Here is a 23,930-nt window from a genome sequence, read left to right as displayed (position 1 = left end):
CTTGTTGCCTTTCCCTAGCAGTGGTTTCCTAGCAGCTATTTTACCATGAAGGCCTGCTGCACAAAATCTCCTCTTAAGGGCTCCTTCTCACTTGTGAGAAATACGTCCGAGTCTCGCAGGTTAAAACCCTGCTCTGGCACCGGAACTCCAGAGCGGAGCGTGCAGCCGCACAGCACTACATGGAGCTGCACGCTCCGCTCTGGAGTGCCGGTGCCAGAGCAGGGTTTTAACCTGCAAGAGTCAGACGTATTTCTCGCAAGTGAGAAGGAGCCCTAACATTTGTTGTAGAGATGTGTCTGCTGCTAGAACTCTGTGTGGTATTGACCTGGTCTCTAATCTGAGCTGCTGTTAACCTGTGATTTCTGAGGCTGGTGACTAGGATAAACTTATCCTCAGAAGCAGAGGTGACTCTTGGTCTTCCTTTCCTGGGGCGGTCCTCATGTGAGCCAGTTTCTTTGTAGCGCTTGATGGTTTTTGCCACTGCACTTGGGGACAGTTTCGAAGTTTGCCCAATTTTTCGGACTGACTGACCTTCATTTCTTAAAGTAATGATGGCCACTCATTTTTCTTTGCTTAGCTGCTTTTTACTTGCCATAATACAAATTCTAACAGTCTATTTAGTAGGACTATCAGCTGTGTATCCACCAGACTTCTGCACAACAGAACTGATGGTCCCAACCCCATTTATAAGGCAAGAAATCCCACTTATTAAACCTGACAGGGCACACCTGTGAAGTGAAAACCATTCCTGGTGACTACCTCTTGAAGCTCATCAAGAGAATGCCAAGAGTGTGTAAAGCAGTCATCAAAGCAAAAGGTGGCTACTTTTTTGTTAAGTATATAATTCATAGTTTTGATGCGATTGTATGTGAATTTACAATTTTCATAGTCATGAAAATATAGAAAAATCTTGTAATGAGGTGTGTCCAAACATTTGGTCTGTACTGTGTATATATGTATATGTATGTATATCTGTTGTGAGATTTAGCTTCTATGGCACGAAAAGGTAAAATAAGAAGCAGAACTGGTTTACCCTGATTTTACAAAATATATTACATGATTGCAAAATATTAGTATAATATTATTTTCTACAATTAGTTTTTTAGACATGGTTGAATCTAGTGATGTAGGAAATGGTGGTATAGGTAAAACTTACTAAGGCCGGATGACAGTATTTTTCTCATCCCAAAAAATTAGGGCGATTATGCTAATAACACTCTATTCAGAGTTTGATGACAGTGTTATATGATTTTCTCGAATAAGGAGAAGATGGAGAAAAAAAGTCTCCATCTTCTCCATTCTGTCAGTCTGTGAAAATTGGACTGCACTCATTGACTCATTGACTTGCATGGCCAAGTGCGATCTGGTAACCAACTTGGGCATGCTGCAATTTTTTTCCTCGGATCGGGTTGGTCCGAGGAAAAAATGGGACATGTGCAAAGCCCCATAGAATAACAAGTCCAAAGAAACAAGAAAAACAGCAGCAGCACTCCAAATATTGGTGAAAAAACAACCTTAGTCCTTTATTGCATAATAAAAATCATGGACAAGGAATTGCGGGTAAACAAGTGCAGATTATGCAGGCAAATGAAACAGGACGACGGCCGTTTCGCGCAATAAGCGCTTCCACGGGTCCAGATACAGAGAATGGTAAGTCAGTTCTTATAAACACAAACATGTGATCACATTTGCATACAATTAAAAATCATGAAAAACACATGCGGCGATGTCAGCATAACATACAACAACAATGTTCATTTAAAAAACTGTTCCTCAGAACAGCATGATACAGAATGACAAAACATTCGAACATTGAATGGAAATACAAAGCTTGTTTAGAGGTGATAAAACCAGTCTATGACAAGTAATCTGAAAAACAAAAGAAAAAACATCAAGAAACATCAAAAAAATTCTACAGAAAACATGAATAATCCAACCTCTCATTCACTCCCAATGGACCTTGGGCATTAGCTTTAATAATCCACTTAGCTTCACGCCTCAAAAGGATTTTGTTATGATCACCCCCGCTTGGTGGTAATTTAACCACTTCCAAGCCTGCAAAACGCAGGCAGCGCGGGTTACTATAATGTTTTTCCTGAATGTGCCTAATGAATCTAGGAGAGCCTTTGCCCGTTGTGACTGAATGAAAATGTTCACGGAATCTAATGAAGACCGATCTTATAGTCTTACCTATATAATAGAAGGAACATGGACAAAAAATTATATACACCACATATTTGGTTTTACATGTGATCAAGTCTCTTACATGATGATATATAGAGCCAATTTGTAACAATTTACCTGTTTGATGATAAGAACCGAAGTTGCAATCCCCACAGTGAAAATGGACTTTTGGGGTATTAGTGGACAGCCAGTTAGTATTGCGTTGAGAAATACGGTGTTTCACTAACATATCAGTTAGATTAGTCGCCCGTCTATGAGAAGCGTGGAGCGATTTCACCACGTTTGTGCAAGACCCCATCTAAAGCCAAAACGTGCCAATGCTTGCGTATGGACGAATAAATCGCCTGATCAAGAGAGGTATGTTCAAAACAAAAGTTACAAATCTTTTGCGAACTTCCGGAATGCATTGAGGAGTCACCTGATTTCTTACTCAACAATGCGGATTGCGTTACTTTTTTAACACGTTGTTCAGATGCATTCAGCAAATTTTTGGGATAACCTCTTGCCTCAAACCGCGTTATTAAATCGTCCAATTGCTGTTGAAACACACTTTCATCACTATATATTTTCCTTAAACGCAACATCTGGCTGTAAGGCAAACTTTTTTTTCGTATAATGCGAGTGGGCAGAGTCATAATGTAGCAGGGAGTTGGAAGCTGTAGGTTTTCTATGGACTTTTGTTATGATAGCCTCATCTTTAATATTTATATCAATGTCAAGAAAACACAAATTGTTACGTCCAAAATTATAATTAAAGCGCCTATTTTTTTATCGTTGGTATTATTTAAATATGCCACAAATTTTTTTAATTCAGAAATGTCACCATCCCAGATAACAAATATATCGTCCACATAACGTAAATAGCATTTTATATGCTTCAAGAAGGGATTCTTTATACCAGTAATAAACTTCTCCTCAAAGGCTGCCAAGAATAAATTGGCGAAAACGCATGCTATGGGCGTACCCATTGCGGTACCGACCACTTGTAGGTACCACTGATCCAGAAATTTGAATGCGTTGTGAGTTAATACAAAATCAAGCCCCTCTAATATAAAAGAAACAAATGTGGACGATTTATTTGAATTGTGTAAAATTCTCTCTACCGCTGCTATACCAAGATTTTGCGGGATTCTGGTGTATAGACTCTCTATATCTATAGAAGTTAAAGAAAAATTAGGTTGCCATTCATTTGACTGTAAAATCCTGAGAAAGTCACCAGAATCGCGCACAATAGAGGGAATTTGGGACAGCAGTGGTTTTAAACACCAATCCAGATATTGGGAAAGAGGTTCTGTGACAGAATTCAGACCTGACACAATCGGTCGTCCGAGAGGATGTGAAACGGACTTGTGAATTTTTATGCAAATTGCCTCTTCTGAGAAAAAGAGGACTTAAACTCTATAGCGCCACCGGTTGGAAGTAGCGATCCTACAAGTCACAATCAACTCTTTAACGAGTCGTGCAATATGACTTAGGATAAAAGCCAAATCAGTATCTCAATTCGCAGACACGGTGTTTCGGGCTGTTGGCCCTCGTCAGTGCAAAGCATGAGAACTAATTTGGCTAGGTGAGAGGCTCAAGACTGAGGTCTAAGGGGTATTGTGAATTTTTGGAATTGTATACCAATGTGGGATACAGGGAAATGAAGGAAACAGTTTCTCACCTTCCTTTTAAGTCAACACACCATTTTCAACATTTTTGCGCAGGAATGACATTAGAGAAATTTTGTATTTAGAAATAGGATTACTAATGAGGCGTATATATATATGTGTCTGTTTGATTCAATTGGGACAATGCCTCTTGTATATAATAATCCTTTTCTAATACAACTATATTACCGCCTTTATCTGCGCTGCGGAAAACTACATCGTCCCATGATTGCTTCTCTCTCAGCGCTTTTTGTTGTTGTAAAGTAAGATTTGTTGGCGGAGTCTGATAAATTAGAGCCTCAATGTCTTTAAGTACTAGCTCTTGGAACAAATCTACGACATTGCCTGGGGTGGTTGGGGGAACGAAACTTGATCTCACACCACGTGTGCAGGGAAGACCAGAAATAGTAGTATCCTGCGATTGTAACAAACATTCATTTGGGCTAGAAATGTCGAGAAGTAATTGCACATCATCGTGATGAGAAATATCATCAGGAGCATATGCCATAAAGCCCAACGTTCCAATGGAGACCAGACTTCTTGTCTCCACATGAGTGGGACTTGCATTTTTATCAATAAATGTTTTATACAAATGTAATTTTCTGACACTTTTGAACAAATCAATTTTAACCCCTTCCCGACCCATGACGCCACGTAGGCGTCATGAAAGTCGGTGCCATTCCGACCCATGACGCCTATGCGGCGTCATGGAAAGATCGCGTCCCTGCAGATCGGGTGAAAGGGTTAACTCCCATTTCACCCGATCTGCAGGGACAGGGGGAGTGGTAGTTTAGCCCAGGGGGGGTGGCTTCACCCCCTCGTGGCTACGATCGCTCTGATTGGCTGTTGAAAGTGAAACTGCCAATCAGAGCGATTTGTAATATTTCACCTATTATAACGGGTGAAATATTACAATCCAGCCATGGCCGATGCTGAAATATCATCGGCCATGGCTGGAAATACTAGTGTGCCCCCACCCCACCCCACCGATCGCCCCCCCAGCCCTCCGATCTGGCCGGTACACTGCTCCGGCTCCCCTCCGTCCAGTGCTCCGCTCCCCCCCGTGCTCTTGTCCGCTCCCCCCGTGCTCCAATCACCCCCCCGTGCTCCAATCACCCCCCCTGCACTCCGATCCACCCCCACCCGGTGCTCCGTTCCACCCCCCCGTGCTCCATTCCAGCCCCCCCGTGCTCCGTTCCACGCCCCCCGTGCTCCGTTCCACCCCTCCCGCACTCCGATTCCCCTCCCCGTGCTCCGATCCCCCCCCCGTGGTCCCCCCCACCCCATCATACTTACCGATCCAGCCGGGGTCCCGTCCGTCTTCTCCCTGGGCGCCGCCATCTTCCAAAATGGCGGGCGCATGCGCAGTGCGCCCGCCGAATCTGCCGGCCGGCAGATTCGTTCCAAAGTGCATTTTGATCACTGAGATAGATTATATCTCAGTGATCAAAATAAAAAAAATAATAAATGACCCCCCCCCCCCTTTGTCACCCCCATAGGTAGGGACAATAAAAAAATAAAGAAATTTTTTTTTTTCCACTAATGTTAGAATAGGGTTAGGGTTAGGGTTAGGGGTAGGGTTAGGGGTAGGGTTAGGGCTAGGGGTAGGGGTAGGGGTAGGGTTAGGGGTAGGGTTAGGGTTAGGGCTAGGGGTAGGGTTAGGGTTTCGGTATGTGCACACGTATTCTGGTCCTCTGCGGATTTTTCCGCTGCGGATTTGATAAATCCGCAGTGCTAAACCGCTGCGGATTTATGGCGGATTTACCGCGTTTTTTCTGCGCATTTCACTGCGGTTTTACAACTGCGATTTTCTATTTGAGCAGTTGTAAAACCGCTGCGGAATCCGCACAAAGAAATGACATGCTGCGGAATGTAAACCGCTGCGTTTCCGTGCAGTTTTTCCGCAGCATGGGCACAGCGATTTTTGTTTCCCGTAGGTTTACATTGAACTGTAAACTCATGGGAAACTGCTGCGGATCCGCAGCGTTTTCCGCAGCGTGTGCACATACCTTTAGAATTAGGCTATGTGCACACGGTGCGGATTTGGCTGCGGATCCGCAGCAGTGTTCAATCAGGTTTACAGTACCATGTAAACCTATGGAAAACCAAATCCGCTGTGCCCATGGTGCGGAAAATACCGCACGGAAACGCTGCGTTGTATTTTCCGCAGCATGTCAATTCTTTGTGCGGATTCCGCAGCGTTTTACACCTGTTCCTCAATAGGAATCCGCAGGTGAAATCCGCACAAAAAACACTGGAAATCCGCGGAAAATCCGCAGGTAAAACGCAGTGCCTTTTACCCGCGGATTTTTCAAAAATGGTGCGAAAATATCTCACACGAATCCGCAACGTGGGCACATAGCGTTAGGGTTAGGGTTGGAATTAGGGTTGTGGTTATGGTTAGGGGTGTGTTGGGGTTAGGGTTGTGGTTAGGGGTGTGTTGCGGTTAGGGTTGTGTTTAGGGTTATGGCTACAGTTGGGGTTAGGGTTAGGGGTGTGTTGGGGTTAGTGTTGGAGGTAGAATTGAGGGGTTACCACTGTTAAGGCACATCAGGGGTCTCCAAACGCAACATGGCGCCACCATTGATTCCAGCCAATCTCGTATTCAAAAAGTCAAATGGTGCTCCCTCACTTCCGAGCCCTGACGTGTGCCCAAACAGTGGTTTACCCCCACATATGGGGTACCAGCATACTCAGGAGAAACTGCGCAACAATTACTGGGGTCCAATTTCTCCCGTTACCCTTGTGAATCAAAAAAAATGCTTGCTAAAACATAATTTTTGAGGAAAGAAAAATGATTTTTTATTTTCACGGCTCTGCGTTGTAAACGTCTGTGAAGCACTTGGGGGTTCAAAGTGCTCACCACATATCTAGATAAGTTCCTTGGGGGGTCTAATTTCTAAAATGGGGTCACTTGTGGGGGTTTCTACTGTTTAGGCACACCAGGGGCTCTGCAAACGCAACGTGACACCCGCAGACCATTCCATCAAAGTCTGCATTTCAAAAGTCACTACTTCCCTTCTGAGCCCCGACGTGTGCCCAAACAGTGGTTTACCCCCACTCATGGGGTATCAGCGTACTCAGGAGAAACTGGACAACAACTTTTGGGGTCCAATTTCTCCTGTAACCCTTGGGAAAATAAAAAATTCTGGGCTAAATAATTATTTTTGAGGAAAGAAAACGTATTTATTATTTTCACGGCTCTGCATTATAAACTTCTATGAAGCACTTGGGGGTTCAAAGTGCTCACCACACATCTAGATAAGTTCCTTTCGGGGTCTAGTTTCCAAAATGGGGTCAATTGTGGGGGGTTTCTACTGTTTAGGCACATCAAGGGCTCTGCAAACGCAACGTGACGCCCGCAGAGCATTCCATCAAAGTCTGCATTTCAAAACGTCACTACTTCAATTCCAAGCCCCGGCATGTGCTCAAACAGTAGTTTACCCCCACATATGGGGTATCACCGTACTCAGGAGAAACTGGACAACAAATATTGGGGTCAAATTTCTCCTGTTACCCTTGGGAAAATTAAAAAATTCTGGGCTAAATAATTATTTTTGAGGAAAGAAAACGTATTTATTATTTTCACGGCTCTGCATTATAAACTTCTATGAAGCGCTTGGGGGTTCAAAGTGCTCACCACACATCTAGATAAGTTCCTTTCGGGGTCTAGTTTCCAAAATGCGGTCACTTGTGGGGGGTTTCTACTGTTAAGCCACATCAGGGGCTCTGCAAATGCAACGTGACGCCCACAGAGCATTCCATCAAAGTCTGCATTTCAAAACGTCACTACTTCACTTCCGAGCCTCGGCATGTGCCAAACAGTGGTTTACCCCCACATATGGGGTATCAGCGTACTCAGGAGAAACTGGACAACAACTTTTGGGGTCCAATTTCTTCTGTAACCCTTGGGAAAATAAAAAATTCTGGGCTAAATAATTATTTTTGAGGAAAGAAAACGTATTTATTATTTTCACGGCTCTGCATTATAAACTTCTATGAAGCACTTGGGGGTTCAAAGTGCTCACCACACATCTAGATAAGTTCCTTTGGGGGTCTAGTTTCCAAAATGGGGTCACTTGTGGGGGGTTTCTACTGTTAAGCCACATCAGGGGCTCTGCAAACGCAACGTGACGCCCACAGAGCATTCCATCAAAGTCTGCATTTCAAAACGTCACTACTTCACTTCCGAGCCCCGGCATGTGCCCAAACAGTGATTTACCCCCACATATGGGGTATCATCGTACTCAGGAGAAACTGGACAACAACTTTTGGTGTCAAATTTCTCCTGTTACCCTTGGGAAAATAAAAAATTGCAGGCTAAAAGATCATTTTTGAGAAAATAATTTTTTTTTTTTTTTCATGGCTCTGCGTTATAAACTTCTGTGAAGCACTTGGGGGTTCAAAGTCCTCACCACACATCTAGATTAGTTCCTTTGGGGGTCTAGTTTCCAAAATGGTGTCATTTCTGGGGGATCTCCAATGTTTAGGCACACAGGGGCTCTCCAAACGTGACATGGTGTCCGCTAATGATTGGAGCTAATTTTCCATTTAAAAAGCCAAATGGCGTGCCATCCCTTCCGAGCCCTGCCGTGCGCCCAAACAGTGGTTTACCCCCACATATTGGGTATCTGCGTACTCAGGACAAACAGGACAACAATATTTGGGGTCCAATTTCTCCTATTATCCTTGGCAAAATAGGAAATTCCAGGCTAAAATATCATTTTTGAGGAAAGATAAATTATTTTTTATTTTCATGGCTCTGCGTTATAAACTTCTGTGAAGCACCTGGGGGTTTAAAGTGCTCAATATGCATCTAGATAAGTTCCTTGGGGGGTCTAGTTTCCAAAATGGGGTCACTTGTGGGGGGTTTCTACTGTTAAGCCACATCAGGGGCTCTGCAAACGCAACGTGACGCCCACAGAGCATTCCATCAAAGTCTGCATTTCAAAACGTCACTACTTCACTTCCGAGCCCCGGCATGTGCCCAAACAGTGATTTACCCCCACATATGGGGTATCATCGTACTCAGGAGAAACTGGACAACAACTTTTGGGGTCAAATTTCTCCTGTTACCCTTGGGAAAATAAAAAATTGCAGGCTAAAAGATCATTTTTGAGAAAATAATTTTTTTTTTTTTTCATGGCTCTGCGTTATAAACTTCTGTGAAGCACCTGGGGGTTTAAAGTGCTCAATATGCATCTAGATAAGTTCCTTGGGGGGTCTAGTTTCCAAAATGGGGTCACTTGTGGGGGAGCTCCAATGTTTAGGCACACAGGGGCTCTCCAAACGCGACATGGTGTCCGCTAACAATTGGAGCTAATTTTCCATTCAAAAAGTCAAATGGCGCGCCTTCCCTTCCGAGCCCTGCCGAGTGCCCAAACAGTGGTTTACCCCCACATATGAGGTATCGACGTACTCGGGAGAAATTGCCCAACAAATTTTATGATCCATTTTACCCTACTGCCCATGTGAAAATGAAAAAATTGAGGCGAAAAGAATTTTTTTGTGAAAAAAAAGTACTTTTTAATTTTTACAGATCAATTTGTGAAGCACCTGAGGGTTTAAAGTGCTCACTAGGCATCTAAATAAGTTCCTTGGGGGGTCTAGTTTCCAAAATGGGGTCACTTGTGGGGGAGCGCCAATGTTTAGGCACACAGGAGCTCTCCAAACGCGACATGGTGTCCGCTAACGATGGAAATAATTTTTCATTCAAAAAGTCAAATGGCGCTCCTTCCCTTCCGAGCCTTACCATGTGCCCAAACAGTGGTTTACCCCCACATGTGAGGTATTGGTGTACTCAGGAGAAATTGCCCAACACATTTTAGGATCCATTTTATCCTGTTGCCCATGTGAAAATGAAAAAATTGAGGCTAAAAGAATTTTTTTGTGAAAAAAAAGTACTTTTTCATTTTTACGGATTAATTTGTGAAGCACCTGGGGGTTCAAAGTGCTCACTATGCATCTAGATAAGTTCCTTGGGGCGTCTAGTTTCCAAAATGGGGTCACTTGGGGGGAGCTCCAATTTTTAGGCACACGGGGGCTCTCCAAACGTGCCATGGTGTCCGCTAAAGAGTGGAGCCAATTTTTGATTCAAAAAGTCAAATGGCGCTCCTTCCCTTCCAAGCCCTGCCGTGCGCCCAAACAGTGGTTTACCCCCACATATGAGGTATCAGCGTACTCAGGACAAATTGGACAACAACTTTCGTGGTTCAGTTTCTCCTTTTACCATTGGGAAAATAAAAAAATTGTTGCTAAAAGATAATTTTTGTGACTAAAAAGTTAAATGTTCATTTTTTCCTTCCATGTTGCTTCTGCTGCTGTGAAGCACCTGAAGGGTTAATAAACTTCTTGAATGTGGTTTTGAGTACCTTGAGGGGTGCAGTTTTTAGAATGGTGTCACTTTTGGGTATTTTCAGCCATATAGACCCCTCAAACTGACTTCAAATGTGAGGTGGTCCCTAAAAAAAATGGTTTTGTAAATTTCGTTGTAAAAATGACAAATCGCTGGTCAAATTTTAACCCTTATAACTTCCTAACAAAAAAAAATTTTGTTTCCAAAATTGTGCTGATGTAAAGTAAACATGTGGGAAATGTTATTTATTAACTATTTTGTGTCACATATCTCTCTGGTTTAACAGAATAAAAATTCAAAATGTGAAAATTGCGAAATTTTCAAAATTTTCGCCAAATTTCCGTTTTTATCACAAATAAACGCAGAATTTATTGACCTAAATTTACCACTAACATGAAGCCCAATATGTCACGAAAAAACAATCTCAGAACCGCTAGGATCCGTTGAAGCGTTCCTGAGTTATTACCTCATGAAGGGACACTGGTCAGAATTGCAAAAAACGGCAAGGTCTTTAAGGTCAAAATAGGCTGGGTCATGAAGGGGTTAAACTCAGTTAAATCGAATGCCGCAGGAATGCAATAGTTCAAGCCTTTTGAAAGTAAAGAAACATGGTCTGAAGTCAAGATTTTACGTGATAAATTTATAACAGTTGTATCACCAGAGTCACTTGTCTTCATGAGACCTGTTTGCGCTTCTTTCCTGGATTTGAAACGCCTGCCCCCTCGTCTTGTCTTGGAACGCCTAAGGGGACTGTTGATACACCAGGAGTGGAAACATCCGATTCTACACAATCCACAGCTTGCGCGAAATGGCCGTCGTCCTGTTTCATTTGCCTGCATAATCTACACTTGTTTACCTGCAATACCTTGTCCATGATTTTTATTATGCAATAAAGGACTAGGGTTGTTTTTTCACCAATATTTGGAGTGCTGCTGCTGTTTTTCTTGTTTCTTTGGACTTTTCATACATTTTTTTCACAGCAAGCACCTCCAGCAAGGTGAAGGTTTCTGGAAGGTGTCCATGATTCAGAGTTTATTCATCCTTTAACAGTGAGTACTAAGAGCAGTTTTTCTCAGTGCCATTCATATTTTTCTTATTGATCCTCATAGAATAACATTGGTAGTACTCGAACCGAAAATATGGCCATGTGCACAAACACTAAGGTTGTAAACGCCTGAACTGTTTCCCATCATCGGAGTCTTACTTGTTCTCCTTGAAAATCCATATCTATATGCTTCTATGTTTATGTCTCTTTTCTTTCCGAAAAACACCTTCGCTCTTGTCCATGGTTAATTTCTGGTCTTTCTGGTCCAATACTTTTTTATTGATAGCCTATTCAAAGTACGGGTCATCAATATGAGATTAATGTACGTCCGATACCCGACAACCCCACTGATAGCTGATCCAACGACAGCCAGATGTGAACAGTGTACAGAATGGAGCCCCACTGCTCCGTACACTCAATCATGGCTGCTGCCGGACACTGCAGTTCAGCTCCTATGGAAGAGTATAGGAAGTGATCTCTGGACCTGAGAGCCCCCACTAAACAGTGTACGGAGCTCCCAGAAAACACCGCGTTTTGCTATGTATATTGTTTGCATCTAGCTGTCACCGGAGGTGATAAATCTGATCTGTCAAGTTGCCAGGTGTTAGATCCACTCACTTTTTGGTTACGTCATCAAAATAAAAATAGTGGACTACCCCTTTAAGTGAATAGATCCTCTCTACAATATCAGACAGGCTACTTTCCACTTTTGAGATCACTTTTTAACTACATTTAGAATCCATTTCAACAATTATGTCTTAAATTAAATTATGCAAGTACAAAATGATATATTGATTTGCGCATTATATTATCAACACACTTTATGTGCCTGTTAAAAGCTTTTCTGCTGTAATTCACTTTTACAAAAATATAATCAAGATGCCAGTAAGATACTGAGAAAAGTTTAAGCCCCCTTGTTTCTTTAATGCACTTAGCTCCAGTTCCCCATTTGTGAAGTGAATAAATAAGTTTGCAATATTAACCAGAAAATTCTGAAAATACATTTTGGTGGACAAGTCTCTACCCGTTGGTGTGAATATTTATACAATAGATCTGATCATACATTTCTATACAGTCGGGAAAATAAGTATTTGATCCCTTGCTTGTCCCTGATATCCTTAGAAAGCTCTTTGGTCTTGCCCATGTTGTAGAGGCTAGAGTCTGACTGAATTATTGAGTCTGTGGACAGGAGTCTTTTAGGCTATGTGCACACGTTGCGGATTTCCTGCGGATGCACAGCGTTTTGTGCCGTACAGAAACGCTGCAGATGCGCAAGTGATTTACAGTACAATCTTGTCTTCCTTGGCCTCACAGAAACATGGCTAACACCCTCTGACACCGCCTCCCCTGCTGCTCTGTGTTATGGCGGCCTCCACTTCACCCACACCCCCAGGAGTGGGTCTTCTCATTTCTTCTACCTGCACCTTTAACCCAATCTCACCTCTACCCTCCCTTATGCTCCCCTCTTTTAAAGTCCTTTCTGTCGGCATCTACTCTCCCTCCAACCTCCAAGTGGCCATCATAAACCGACCTCCAGGCCCAGCCACTGCCTTTACTGACCAATTCTCCCCCTGGCTTCTTCACTTTCTCTCTGCTGACATTCCCACCATCATCATGGGTGACTTCAACATCCCCACTGATACCCCTCAGTCAACAGCCTCCAAACTTCTGTCCCTTACTTCATCTTTTGGACTTACTCAGTGGTCCTCCGCAGCCACCCACACAGACGGACATACCTTAGACCTGGTCTTCACCCGTCTCTGCTCTCTATTTAACTTCACCACCTCCCCTCTCCCTCTATCCGACCACCATCTGCTCACTTTCTCATCCCTGTCCTCCTCACCGGTCACCTTGCACACCTAGACTCCCACACACTCTCTGACTCTATCCTACCACTGGCATCCATATCCTCACTCCACGACACAGACACTGCCACTGCTTTCTACAATGCCACTCTCGCATCAGCTATTGACATAGTCGCCCCTCTCGTTCATGGCAGAGTGCGACGTATTTATAGACAACCCTGGCACAACAACACCACTAAAAAGCTCAGGCAACTGTCCAGGGTTGCAGAGTAGCATTGGAAGAAAACACATTCGCAAGACGACTTCACTGCATTCAAACAGGCAACACTTGCTTTTAACCCCTTCAAGACCCAGCCTATTTTGACCTTAAAGACCTTGCCGTTTTTTGCAATTCTGACCAGTGTCCCTTTATGAGGTAATAACTCAGGAACGCTTCAACGGATCCTAGCGGTTCTGAGATTGTTTTTTCGTGACATATTGGGCTTCATGTTAGTGGTAAATTTAGGTCAATAAATTCTGCGTTTATTTGTGATAAAAACGGAAATTTGGCGAAAATTTTGAAAATTTCGCAATTTTCACATTTTGAATTTTTATTCTGTTAAACCAGAGAGATATGTGACACAAAATAGTTAATAAATAACATTTCCCACATGTTTACTTTACATCAGCACAATTTTGGAAACAAAATTTTTTTTTGTTAGGAAGTTATAAGGGTTAAAATTTGACCAGCGATTTGTCATTTTTACAACGAAATTTACAAAACCATTTTTTTTAGGGACCACCTCACATTTGAAGTCAGTTTGAGGGGTCTATATGGCTGAAAATACCCAAAAGTGACACCATTCTAAAAACTGCACCCCTCAAGGTACTCAAAACCACATTCAAGAAGTTTATTAACCCTTCAGGTGCTTCACAGCAGCAGAAGCAACATGGAAGGAAAAAATGAACATTTAACTTTTTAGTCACAAAAATTATCTTTTAGCAACAATTTTTTTATTTTCCCAATGGTAAAAGGAGAAACTGAACCACGAAAGTTGTTGTCCAATTTGTCCTGAGTACGCTGATACCTCATATGTGGGGGTAAACCACTGTTTTGGCGCACGGCAGGGCTTGGAAGGGAAGGAGCGCCATTTGACTTTTTGAATCAAAAATTGGCTCCACTCTTTAGCGGACACCATGTCACGTTTGGAGAGCCCCCGTGTGCCTAAAAATTGGAGCTCCCCCACAAGTGACCCCATTTTGGAAACTAGACGCCCCAAGGAACTTATCTAGATGCATAGTGAGCACTTTGAACCCCCAGGTGCTTCACAAATTGATCCGTAAAAATGAAAAAGTACTTTTTTTTCACAAAAAAATTCTTTTAGCCTCAATTTTTTCATTTTCACATGGGCAACAGGATAAAATGGATCCTAAAATGTGTTGGGCAATTTCTCCTGAGTACACCAATACCTCACATGTGGAGGTAAACCACTGTTTGGGCACATGGTAAGGCTCGGAAGGGAAGGAGCGCCATTTGACTTTTTGAATGAAAAATTATTTCCATCGTTAGCGGACACCATGTCGCGTTTGGATAGCTCCTGTGTGCCTAAACATTGGCGCTCCCCCACAAGTGACCCCATTTTGGAAACTAGACCCCCCAAGGAACTAATTTAGATGCCTAGTGAGCACTTTAAACCCTCAGGTGCTTCACAAATTGATCTGTAAAAATGAAAAAGTAATTTTTTTTCACAAAAAAATTCTTTTCGCCTCAATTTTTTCATTTTCACATGGGCAGTAGGATAAAATGGATCATAAAATTTGTTGGGCAATTTCTCCCGAGTACGCCGATACCTCATATGTGGGGGTAAACCACTGTTTGGGCACTCGGCAGGGCTCGGAAGAGAAGGCGCGCCATTTGACTTTTTGAATGGAAAATTAGCTCCAATTGTTAGCGGACACCATGTCGCGTTTGGAGAGCCCCTGTGTGCCTAAACATTGGAGCTCCCGCACAAGTGACCCCATTTTGGAAACTAGACCCCCCAAGGAACTTATCTAGATGCATATTGAGCACTTTAAACCCCCAGGTGCTTCACAGAAGTTTATAACGCAGAGCCATGAAAATAAAAAATAATTTTTCTTTCCTCAAAAATGATTTTTTAGCCTGGAATTTCCTATTTTGCCAAGGATAATAGGAGAAATTGGACCCCAAATATTGTTGTCCAGTTTGTCCTGAGTACGCTGATACCCCATATGTGGGGGTAAACCACTGTTTGGGCGCACGGCAGGGCTCGGAAGGGATGGCACGCCATTTGGCTTTTTAAATGGAAAATTAGCTCCAATCATTAGCGGACACCATGTCACGTTTGGAGAGCCCCTGTGTGCCTAAACATTGGAGATCCCCCAGAAATGACACCATTTTAGAAACTAGACCCCCAAAGGAACTAATCTAGATGTGTGGTGAGGACTTTGAACCCCCAAGTGCTTCACAGAAGTTTATAACGCAGAGCCATGAAAATAAAAAAAAAAATTATTTTCTCAAAAATGATCTTTTAGCCTGCAATTTTTTATTTTCCCAAGGGTAACAGGAGAAATTTGACCCCAAAAGTTGTTGTCCAGTTTCTCCTGAGTACGCTGATACCCCATATGTGGGGGTAAATCACTGTTTGGGCACATGCCGGGGCTCGGAAGTGAAGTAGTGACGTTTTGAAATGCAGACTTTGATGGAATGCTCTGTGGGCGTCACGTTGCGTTTGCAGAGCCCCTGATGTGGCTTAACAGTAGAAACCCCCCACAAGTGACCCCATTTTGGAAACTAGACCCCCAAAGGAACTTATCTAGATGTGTGGTGAGCACTTTGAACCCCCAAGTGCTTCATAGAAGTTTATAATGCAGAGCCGTGAAAATAATAAATACGTTTTCTTTCCTCAAAAATAATTATTTAGCCCAGAATTTTTTAATTTTCCCAAGGGTAACAGGAGAAATTTGACCCCAATATTTGTTGTCCAGTTTCTCCTGAGTACGGTGATACCCCATATGTGGGGGTAAACTACTGTTTGGGCACATGCCGGGGCTTGGAATTGAAGTAGTGACGTTTTGAAATGCAGACTTTGATGGAATGCTCTGCGGGCGTCACGTTGCGTTTGCAGAGCCCCTGATGTGCCTAAACAGTAGAAACCCCCCACAAGTGACCCCATTTTGGAAACTAGACCCTGAAAGGAACTTATCTAGATGTTTGGTGAGCACTTTGAACCCCCAAGTGCTTCATAGAAGTTTATAATGCAGAGCCGTGAAAATAATAAATACGTTTTCTTTCCTCAAAAATAATTATTTAGCCCAGAATTTTTTATTTTCCCAAGGGTTACAGGAGAAATTGGACCCCAAAAGTTGTTGTCCAGTTTCTCCTGAGTACGCTGATACCCCATATGTGGGGGTAAACCACTGTTTGGGCACACGTCGGGGCTCAGAAGGGAAGTAGTGACTTTTGAAATGCAGACTTTGATGGAATGGTCTGCGGGTGTCACGTTGCGTTTGCAGAGCCCCTGGTGTGCCTAAACAGTAGAAACCCCCCACAAGTGACCCCATTTTAGAAACTAGACCCCCCAAGGAACTTATCTAGATATGTGGTGAGCACTTTGAACCCCCAAGTGCTTCACAGACGTTTACAACGCAGAGCCGTGAAAATAAAAAATCATTTTTCTTTCCTCAAAAATTATGTTTTAGCAAGCATTTTTTTAGATTCACAAGGGTAACAGGAGAAATTGGACCCCAGTAATTGTTGCGCAGTTTGTCCTGAGTATGCTGGTACCCCATATGTGGGGGTAAACCACTGTTTGGGCACACGTCAGGGCTCGGAAGTGAGGGAGCACCATTTGACTTTTTGAATACGAGATTGGCTGGAATCAATGGTGGCGCCATGTTGCGTTTGGAGACCCCTGATGTGCCTAAACAGTGGTAACCCCTCAATTCTAACTCCAACACTAACCCCAACACACCCCTAACCCTAATCCCAACTGTAGCCATAATCCTAATCACAACCCTAACCCCAACACACCCCTAACCACAACACTAACCCCAACACACCCCTAACCCTAACCACAACCCTAATTCCAACCCTAACCCTAAGGCTATGTGCCCACGTTGCGGATTCGTGTGAGATATTTCCGCACCATTTTTGAAAAATCCGCGGGTAAAAGGCACTGTGTTTTACCTGCGGATTTTCCGCGGATTTCCAGTGTTTTTTGTGCGGATTTCACCTGCGGATTCCTATTGAGGAACAGGTGTAAAACGCTGCGGAATCTGCACAAAGAATTGACATGCTGCGGAAAATACAATGCAGCGTTCCCGCGCGGTATTTTCCGCACCATGGGCACAGCGGATTTGGTTTTTCATATGTTTACATGGTACTGTAAACCTGATGGAACACTGCTGCGAATCCGCAGCCAAATCAGCACCGTGTGCACATAGCCTAATTCTAAAGGTATGTGCACACGCTGCGGAAAACGCTGCGGATCCGCAGCAGTTTCCCATGAGTTTACAGTTCAATGTAAACCTATGGGAAACAAAAATCGCTGTGCCCATGCTGCGGAAAAACTGCACGGAAACGCAGCGGTTTACATTCCGCAGCATGTCACTTCTTTGTGCGGATTCCGCAGCGGTTTTACAACTGCTCCAATAGAAAATCGCAATTGTAAAACCGCAGTGAAATGCGCAGAAAAAAACGCGGTAAATCCGCCATAAATCCGCAGCGGTTTAGCACTGCGGATTTATCAAATTCGCAGCGGAAAAATCTGCAGAGGACCAGAATACGTGTGCACATTCCTAACCCTAACCCTAACCCTAGCCCTAACCCTAGCCCTAACCCTAGCCCTAACCCTACCCCTAACCCTAACCCTACCCCTAACCCTACCCCTAACCCTACCCCTAACCCTAACCCTACCCCTATTCTAACATTAGTGGAAAAAAAAAAATTTCTTTATTTTTTTATTGTCCCTACCTATGGGGGTGACAAAGGGGGGGGGGTCATTTATTATTTTTTTTATTTTGATCACTGAGATAGATTATATCTCAGTGATCAAAATGCACTTTGGAACGAATCTGCCGGCCGGCAGATTCGGCGGGCGCACTGCGCATGCGCCCGCCATTTTGGAAGATGGCGGCGCCCGGGAGAAGACGGACGGGACCACGGCTGGATCGGTAAGTATGATAGGGTGGGGGGGGACCACGGGGGGGGGGATCGGAGCACGGGGGGGGGGAATCGGAGCGCGGGAGGGGTGGAACGGAGCGCGGGGGGCGTGGAACGGAGCACGGGGGGCTGGAATGGAGCACGGGGGGGTGGAACGGAGCACGGGGGGGGTGGATCGGAGTGCAGGGGGGGTGATTGGAGCACGGGGGGTGATTGGAGCACGGGGGGAGCGGACACGAGCACGGGGGGGAGCGGAGCACTGGACGGAGGGGAGCCGGAGCAGTGTACCGGCCAGATCGGGGGGCTGCGGGGGCGATCGGTGGGGTGGGGTGGGGGCACACTAGTATTTCCAGCCATGGCCGATGATATTTCAGCATCGGCCATGGCTGGATTGTAATATTTCACCCGTTATAATGGGTGAAATATTACAAATCGCTCTGATTGGCAGTTTCACTTTCAACAGCCAATCAGAGCGATCGTAGCCACGAGGGGGTGAAGCCACCCCCCCTGGGCTAAACTACCACTCCCCCTGTCCCTGCAGATCGGGTGAAATGGGAGTTAACCCTTTCACCCGGTCTGCAGGGACGCGATCTTTCCATGACGCCGCATAGGCGTCATGGGTCGGAATGGCACCGACTTTCATGACGCCTACGTGGCGTCAAAGGTCGGGAAGGGGTTAAATCTGCTCACACCTCTGCTAAACAGGCCTACTTCACAACCCTCATATCCTCCCTATCCTACAACCCTAAACAGTTATTCAAAACCTTTAACTCCCTCCTCCGCCCCCCACTGCCCCCTCCAACCTCCTTCATCTCTGCTTTGGACTTTGCCACACACTTTAAAAATAAGATTGACCAAACAAGGCAAGTCTTCTTTGTTCAACCACCACAACCCCTTTCTATACCAGACCAATGCCCAAACCCCATAACCTCCCTCGCCAAGATCACTGAAGGGGGGCTTAATTGTCTCCTCTCCAAATCGCACCTCACCACCTGTGCGCTTGACCCCATCCCACCTCCTCCCCAACCTCACCACCACACTAATCCCATCCCAAACCCACCTCTTCAACCTATCACTAACTTCTGGCACCTTCCCTTCTGCTTTCAAAAATGCCACAATCACACCTATCCTTAAAAAGCCAACCCTCGACCCAACAGCTATGTCCAGCTATCGCCCAATATCGCTGCTTCCATTCGCTTCCAAACTCCTGGAGCAGCACGTCCACGCTGAACTTTCCTCCCACCTCTCATCTAACTTGCTCTTTGACAATATACAATCTGGTTTCTGCCCCCATCACTCAACTGAGACAGCCCTGACCAAAATCACTAATGACCCACTTACAGCCAAAGCTAACGGACAATACTCTGTACTCCTCCTTCTAGACCTGTCCTCTGCTTTTGACACAGTTGACCACTGTGTCCTACTACTGATCCTCTCCTCCTTTGGCATCAAAGATCTCCCCCTATCCTGGATCTCCTCATAACTTTCCAACCTCACATTCAGCGTCTCCCACTGCCACACTGCCTCCTCATCCCACCCTCTCTGTGTTGGAGTCCCCCAAGGCTCTGTTCTAGGACCCCTATTCTTCTCAATCTACACACTTGGCCTGGGACAACTCATAAAGTCCCATGGATTCCAGTACCACCTCTATGCTGATGACACTCAGATATACCTTTCTGGACCAGACATCACCTCTCTGATGTCCAGAATCTCGGAGTGTCTATCAGCCATATCCTCCTTCTTCTCCACTCCCTTCCTCAAACTCAATGTGGGCAAATCTGAACTCATCATCTTTCCTCCATCTCATAGATCTTCCATACCTGTCCTTTCTATCGCAATTAACGACATCACGCTTTCCCCTGTACTGGAAGTCCGCTGCCTCGGAGTAACCCTTGACTCTGCCCTGTCCTTCAAACCGCACATCCAAGCTCTCTCTACCTCCTGTCGCCTCCAGCTCAAAAATATCTCCAGAATCCGTCCTTTCCTCAACTGTCAATCTACTAAAATGCTTGTGCATGTCCTCATCATCTCCCGCCTTGACTACTGCAACATCCTTTTCTGTGGCCTCCCTGCTAACACCCTTGCACCTCTCCAGTCCATCCTTAACTCTGCTGCCCGACTAATTCATCTCTTTCCTCTCTACTCCTCCGCTTCCCCTCCCTGCAAATCTCTTCACTGGCTCCCATTCCCTCAGCGTATCCAGTTCAAATTACTAATACTGACCTACAAAGCCATCCATAACCTGTCTCCTCCATTTATCTCTGAACTAATCTCCCAATATCTTCCCTCACGTAATCTCCGGTCCTCCCAAGACCTCCTTCTCTCCTCCACACTTATCTGCTCCTCACCCAACCGCCTCCAAGACTTCTCCAGAATATCCCCCATCCTCTGGAATTCTTTGCCGCAACATGTCCGACTATCAACCACATTCGGATCCTTCAGATGGAACCTGAAAACCCTCCTCTTCAGTAAAACCTACAGCCTGCACTGACCCCGCTGCCTCCTCACCACTACTGAAGCTACCGCCTCAACAACAGCGGTGCTCCTACAACCTTCAACCTATTGTCTCCATCCCCACCATCCTGTAGAATGTAAGCCCGCAAGGGCAGGTTCCTCGCCCCTCTGTATCAGTCTGTAATTGTTAGTTTGCTTACTGTAAGTGATATCTGTAATTTGTATGTAACCCCTTCTCATGTACAGCACCATGGAATCATAAATAATAATAATAATAATAAATCAATGGAAAAAAAATGCTGTGCTAATGGTGCGGAAAATTCAGAGCGAAAACGCTGCGGATTAAGGGTATGTGCACACGTCAGGATTTTTTCCTGGCAAAATCCTGAGAATTCTGCCAGAAATCCGCGTGCTTTTTTCACGCGGATTTCTCGCAGAATTTGCGCGTTTTTTGCGCGGATTTTTGTGGATTTTTTGCGTTTTTTTTTTATTTTCCGGAATGTCCTTTTTGATAGGAAATCCGCAGAAAATCCGGAAAAAGATAGAGCATGTCCGGATTTTTTGCGGTATGCGTTTTTTTACCGGATTTATAGCGTTTTTATGGCGAAATTCCGCAAAAAAAACGCTAAAAATCCTGACGTGTGCACATACCCTTAAAGAAGTAGCATGTCACTTCTTTTGTGCGGATCTGCAGCGTTTTTGTACTCATTCCATTATAGAAATCCGCAGGGGTAAAAACATATGAAATCCGCACAAAATCCGCACAAAATCCGCATAAAAAACGAATCACATCCGCACCTGTGTTTTCTGCCAAGAGATGCAGAATCCGCACAAAAAATTCCTGAGGCAAATCTGCAACGTGTGCACATAGGATAATAAAGGTGACTATGTAAATCACCTGTCTTTAATGCAGGTAATGAGTTGATTAGGAACATCTAACTGGTCTGTAGGAGCCAGAACTCTTAGGGCGGCGTCACACTCAGCGTATAAAAATACGGTTCGTAATTTACGGCCGTAATACGCAGAAAAGTCCCCAAAATAGTGGTCCGTATCTCATCCGTAGGCAGGGTGTGTCAGCGTATTTTGCGCATGGCATCCCCCGTATGTAATCCGTATGGCATCCGTAGTGCGAGATTTTCTCGCAGGCTTGCAAAACCGACTTACGGACATACAATGGATCCATGTACTCCAAAAAACATAAAAACATATGTACTGTCTATATATATATATATATATATCAGTGAGACACACATATATATATATATATATTAACCCCTTCATGACCTTGGGATTTTTCATTTTTCCGTGTTCGTTTTTCACTCCCCTCCTTCCCAGAGCCATAACTTTTTTATTTTTCTGTCAATTTGGCCATGTGAGGGCTTATTTTTTGCGGGACAAGTTGTACTTTTGAACGACATCATTGGTTTTAGCATGTCGTGTACTAGAAAACGGGAAAAAAATTCCAAGTGCGGTGAAATTGCAAAAAAAGGGCAGTCCCACACTTGTTTTTTGTTTGGCTTTTTTGCTAGGTTCACAAAATGCTAAAACTGACCTGCCATTATGATTCTCCAGGTCATTACGAGTTCATAGACACCTAACATAACTAGGTATTTTTTTACCTAAGTGGTGAAAAAAATTCCAAACTTTGCTAAAAAAAATTGCGCCATTTTCCGATACTCGTAGCGTCTCCATTTTTCATGATCTGGGGTCGGTTGAGGGCTAATTTTTTGTGGTTGCCGAGATGACGTTTTTAATGATAGCATTTTGGTGCAGATACGTTCTTTTGATCGCCCGTTATTGCATTTTAATGCAATGTCGCGGCGACCAAATTTTTTTGCATAATCCACACTACTAATGTTATTAGTGTGTATGTGCAAAATTTGGGCTGTTTAGCTATTAAATTAAAGGGTTAAATGGTGGAAAAAATTGGCGTGGGCTCCCGCGCAATTTTCTCCACCAGAGTAGTAAAGCCAGTGACTGAGGGCAGATATTAATAGCCAGGAGAGGGACCATGGTTATTGGCCCCCCTGGCTAAAAACATCTGCCCCCAGCCACCCCAGAAAAGGCACATCTGGAAGATGCGCCTATTCTGGCACTTAGCCACTCTCTTCCCATTCCCGTGTAGCGGTGGGATATGGGGTAATGATGGGTTAATGTCACCTTGCTATTGTAAGGTGGCATTAAGCCAGATTAATAATGGAGAGGCGTCAATTATGACACCTATCCAATATTAATCCAATAGTCTGAAATGGTTAAAAAAACACAAACACAATATTGCAAAGTATTTTAATGAAATAGACACACAGGTTGTTTGGTCATATGAACTCGAGGCTGGGAAAATATTCAGAAAAGTTCCCACGCTCGAGGTCATATGAGGACATCCAGCAGAGGGCGCCTCACCGCGACTGAAGGTAACTACAGGTCATTGACCTACATTCCATTCATTCCCCGGGGATTTACAGGCACGAGCACAGCTGCATTATAGCAGAGCTCCTGCCTGTAAAATAATGTAACCCCTTCAGATGGATTTACATCGTGGGACATATCGACGGAAGGTATGAGATATTGTTGGTTTATTATTTTTAATTTGTTACAGATCGAGGGTCTTCAGGTGGATTGAGAGTGGAATAAAATATTACAACAACATGTGTGTTTATGTAATTAAAATACTTTGCAATATTGTGTGTGTTTTTTTAACCATTTCATGTTCTTGGATTAATAATTAATGGATAGTGTAATGTATAAGAATTAGATCTGTCTCTTTAAGAAAGCGAGGGCGGGAGTTGAGAGTAGTTTCAGTTTCAGTTCTGGCCTGAGGAGGAAATCTTATGCTGCTGTATGTTGTGTGCTTGAGGAAATGAGAAGAATAAACTACAGTTAAAGCTTACTCTCTCTTAAATTCCTTACACTGTGTGGACATTACAACTGGCGACGAGGATGGGATTCAATCACCTGCTACTGTGAGTACTGACCCCTGCTTTACTGCTTCACACGCCAGCGCCACTGAGAGACTCCATCATGGCTGAATACTTGCACATGTTCCCCCAGTTTGATATGACTGATGTCACTAATCTCTCTCATAACTGGAGAAAATGGTTAAATCGATTTGAGAATTTCCTGGAAGCAATAGATATAAAAGAGGAGAACAGAAAAAAAGCCGTGTTCCTGCATTGTGCGGGCACAGGAGTCTATGACATATACAGCACATTACCAGCAGCGGAGACAGACACGTACAGCAAATGCTCCAAAGCTCTCACTGACTACTTCAACCCTAAAC

The 23,930-nt window shown here is 44.1% G+C and overlaps 1 protein-coding gene across 2 annotated transcripts in view; it reads left to right on the top strand.

Annotated features, from left to right (window-relative positions):
• Positions 1 to 23,930, top strand: part of RELL2 (RELT like 2) — a 149,136-nt gene that overhangs the window by 107,784 nt on the left and 17,422 nt on the right. The window lies entirely within an intron of this gene.

Source organism: Ranitomeya imitator, chromosome 4 (genome assembly GCF_032444005.1).
Source record: "Ranitomeya imitator isolate aRanImi1 chromosome 4, aRanImi1.pri, whole genome shotgun sequence".
Taxonomy (NCBI): domain Eukaryota; kingdom Metazoa; phylum Chordata; class Amphibia; order Anura; family Dendrobatidae; genus Ranitomeya; species Ranitomeya imitator.
The sequence above is the reverse complement of the archived record's forward strand: the minus strand, read 5'-3'. Positions and strand labels throughout refer to the sequence as shown.